A 4,468-nucleotide genomic window follows, 5' to 3' on the forward strand; every position below is an offset into this window, starting at 1 on the left:
ACCTTAACTGGAAAAGAGAAAATAAAACAGGTCACCCATACATCCATCAGCTGTGGAAATAAGCCAGCCGGACACTCACTTCATTGTTGAAGATCCTTCAACCAATTAGTCTCCATCCATCCACTGGTCAGCCTACATATGGGGAAAAAAGGATATAGATTGAACAATTGGAGGATAGCCCCCCACGTGGAGAGCAATAGTCTTTACTTCATTGTTGAAGATCCTTCAACCAATTAGTCTCCATCCATCCACTGGTCAGCCTACATATGGGGAAAAAAGGATATAGATTTAACAATTGGCGGATAGCCCCCTACGTGGAGAGCAATAGTCTTACTGTTAAGAAAGATGAAATTGGCTCATCTGTCTCTGGAAAAGGGTTCAGTAATAGTTCACCCAATACCCAAAAGCAATTTATTTTCCCCATTGGCTTGGGTTATCTGTCATGATCCTGCTTGACTTTTCCTAGATGAAAGATCAGCCAAGACACTCCCTCTCTCTCTCAAAAAAAAATAAAAATAATAAAAATAAAAAAAATAAAAGAAAAGAAAAAGAGGGGGCCTGTTAAATAATCACTAATGAAATGGCTGCTTATTTTCATAAATCTAATAGTAGAGCGTATTTCGCCATGAAGAGAGCCTCTGTTACATTTTTGAGTTGTGTTAAGAATAATACCACATTGAGTTAGGATTATAAAAATCCTGCATCTATTACTTAGAAAGAGGACTTCCTGATAATAAAAAAAAGTTATTGCCTGTGTTTTCACAATCTATTACTTAGAAAGAGGACTTCCTGATAATAAAAAAATTATTATTGCCTGTGTTTTCACAATCAATGTAACGCTCTATATTTTGCACAATCCAGTTTCAGAGGTGATCTATTTTCTGATCACACGTATTCCCCCCACTATAGGCTGTAATTAACAAACTCAATGAAGGATACTATGTAAATAATCTCTCACCATTCATAGTCACCACCTTATCCGATCCACAAGAAAGTCAGCTAGATAAATGCAGCCTTTCCATTTTCTCCATTTGCTTTCTTCAATTTTGACACTTCAAATCTTTCTATGCCAATTTTGGCTTTAAGAAAACTCCCATACACATGTTTATGGAATGATCCTCAAACTCCCCATTTCTGTATGAACTTTTGAGTTGAAAGTCTTCCACCATGCATCAAAGCCAGTCCAAGCCTGACTCTATTTCTGTTCTGCCCTCTTATCTGTTCCACATATCCGGCCCTCTTGCGTTTTTTCCTAGTTGGGTTTGCTGGGAAGAACACCATTAACTTGTGCACTAGGAAGATCCTAGACTAAAGTAGATGTCATTCTCGGATCAAAATGGCACAATTTATTTACTATTTTTGTATCAGCATGAAAAAGACACTTCTCAAAGTACCATAATCAGGTCCAAATCGAATATATTCCCAAGGATTCTACTCAACAAAATGACTCAATTTCATAGAAGAAAATATATCTGGTCGAAATTGCATCTGCAGATTATAAAAACAGTTTCTTACGCAAAACCCAATAACCTACCAATTTCAGTTTTCAAGTGGCTGTTTCCGAGAAAAAACAGACTAAAGCCCCACACTTTTTGTGAGTTCATATTTTCAAAATATCCATATCCTAATTTCCGTAATTTTGCCTGTCCATGAGAAAGGAAAGAATCAGAGGCATTTGTATAATCTAGCAAGGAATGCTGTCCTAAAGAAATGTAGTTCACAAAACTAACTTTCAGAATAGGTTACACATAGTTCAATAGCCACTACTAGATGTAGGTTATTTGGGTTCAAATGTCATTGACATACTTTGATGAACTCGAGGAGGAACAGGAGGATATGATCAAGAAACATGTGAACAACCCAAAATGCAACCAAACGGCAAGGAGAGACCTCCTATGGGTGAATCATTAGGAAAGGCAACCAAACAGAAAGGAGGCCACTAATCAGTCATAATGGCAGTTAGCATTCAGCAGTAGGGTAAAAATCAACTCTAATCAGCATTTACAGCTCCAGATTTATCCAATTTATGGCTTCATTTTATGCAGTCGCTGTTAACTCTACACGTTTGAATCAACTGCAAATCTCAAGATCAATAAAAGATGAGGACTGCATCCAGTTTACAGCAGTCATAAGACCAGTCAAATATTTAAAAACCCAAATCCAAGTCCACCATGTGATCATCCAAGCAAAATGATGAAGATAAGTAAAGGAAAATACATATAGTTGTATCAATTTTATTTGGGAGACTCTGGTGATAATGATGATCTAGTTTATCTCCTTGTCTCTTTTAAATGGTAGTTTATCTCATTTTCCTTCACCTGGCAGCAAATAATGACTCTTTCATGTCCTAAACATTGGCCAATCTTGTAAGCATAACTGTGGCTTTCACTTAAGTATTAACAACACTATCGTCTCATTGATAGCCATTGGACCACAGAAACAAGTAGACGATTCCTTGAAGCAATTTAACAGTACAAGGACGCAAACCCAATGGAAAGCTTCAAATTTCAGAAGCTGATCAATAAAACAGTTTTCAATGTAGATTTTCCATCATTCTGCAAAACTTTAACAACCAAAAGGCTACTACCACTGGGCAGTGAATCAATTTCCTCCAATTAAAAGGTTGCTGCTGATCCTCTAAATTCAGAACTATGTGACATTTGTCCTCACTCTTAACAAATTTTGAAATTGATGAACACTCACATTCTGCATTGAAAGGTCCAATCTACAGTTCATAACAATTATAGAACGTCAGGATATTGTTACACAACCACGTATGAAAGCAGAGAACAAAATGCAACGTGGAATATTAAAGAATTGCTTCTACTCTAAAACTCAACAACCTATACTTGTAAGTTTTTAAAAAAAAAAAAAACAGAATGCCAACAATTCAACAGTTAACATGTACCCATTTACAGAGCGTCCGCATCGCAGTTGCAAAGCCACCTACCCCACCACAACAACTCAGCTCTCAGTATGGTGTTGTCATCCAAGATTTCCAACCAGAACGAGCAAGTCATGCCAATCGGATCAATCCGATAATGTTCCGAGTAGAAGCATACCTCTTTGATAAAAAGAATCATGTGAAACCCTGTAAAAGTCAACTATTTCTCTCCATTTTCATAATTTGCCATCTCTTAATCCCTAGAAAAAGAACAACTCCAACTTGCAAGAATCCGGCAATTCCAGCAAACAAAAGCCCAATTTTTTTACCAATATTGACCTTCGATTTCCCGGTGGTCTCTTTGTCATTAGGGCGCGGCAAAGGATGATCTCCCGGGGGACCTCGGGGAAAATGGGAGCCGCTGGTCTTCGGCGGAGGGGGCGGAGAGGGGGGGGCGGTGATTATTCCCAATATCGCGGGTGGCTGCCTGCCCTGGAGGCGGGGGGCGCGAAGAGGTAGACGATGTCGAAGCCGGAGGAGGAGCAAATTGATTCGATCTCGACTTTTCTGGCCCAAGGGAATCGACAAGGAGAGGTGAATAGCCGAAAAGAATCGCCGAAACGAAGACAGTTCACGGTGATCAATGGTCGATCCATAAAAAAAGCGTCAGCATCCCCTCATTGGAATTCGCGATTAGTAGAATTCACATGCAAGTTTGGATCAAGAGTTCTAGTTTTCAACTTTTCTTTGTTTGTGGGTACAAATAATGGAGACGATTCGAGACGGAGAAGATTCAAAGACGAAGTTTTTGTTTCTGGAAGAGGGCTCCCGAGCGAATCCGTACCTGGTAAATTTCACCTTTCCCTGGCAAATTTGGAGAATTGGGTGTGAAAGCAATCACAAGAATTCCTCTTTTCCGCACTCGTTACTCTCAGGTCTCAACCGCCGCGGTCTTTTTCTTCTCAATGTCCTGCTATACCTCCTTCTCCTGTATTACAATACAGATCGAGTATAATAGGCAGGTGCGACCGGAGTAAAGAGAAGAGAAGACGAGGATGTAGAAGACTGAAAAAGAAAATGAACAAGAATGAGAAGAGAAAACAGAGACGCGTCACAGAATGCTATTTTTGGGTTCATCGCTGGGTATTTCCTGATGAGTTGTGTTCGGGGGTAAAAACCACATGCCCAACCCAATTAGTTTAGTTTTTCTCTTTGCCGTTTGATTGATGGATTGATTACCTTGCTTTGATCTTATTTGATATGACGCAGAACGGTCTCAGGCAGTAAAAAGCACCCCCAGCATGGATGGTAGTGGCAAATGGCAATCCTAGGCTTTGCATCCGCAGCCGCGTGATAAACTCGACCACTCGACCTTCGCCATGCCATCGTGGCGGGTGACCAAAAGAACCAATAAAAATAGAAAAATAAAAATCTACATCGATAATTTTATCATAGAAGCCTGATTGGCGCCTTAAGACAACCAATCACACCACCCCCACGAGCATCATGGTCTACTCCGTGCTTCACGTTGACGTTTCTTCCGATAATGAAGGTGTATATACCTTGTCGAAAGAAATGTATTTT

General features: G+C 39.7%; 1 long non-coding RNA gene across 1 annotated transcript; it reads right to left on the bottom strand.

The window, feature by feature from the left end:
* Positions 1 to 2,865: 2,865 nt before the first annotated feature.
* LOC137957012 (uncharacterized) lies at positions 2,866 to 3,936 on the bottom strand. The gene is made up of 2 exons (XR_011113301.1): positions 3,729 to 3,936; positions 2,866 to 3,451 (listed from the first exon to the last, which is right to left on the bottom strand). It is a non-coding gene; the product is annotated as an uncharacterized lncRNA (long non-coding RNA).
* Between the last annotated feature and the right edge of the window lie 532 nt (positions 3,937 to 4,468).

This window comes from Aristolochia californica, unplaced genomic scaffold (assembly GCF_029961685.1).
Source record: "Aristolochia californica isolate CCGP_79_NKW_82.1479 unplaced genomic scaffold, dmAriCali1.0.hap1 SCAF_2, whole genome shotgun sequence".
Lineage (NCBI taxonomy): Eukaryota > Viridiplantae > Streptophyta > Magnoliopsida > Piperales > Aristolochiaceae > Aristolochia > Aristolochia californica.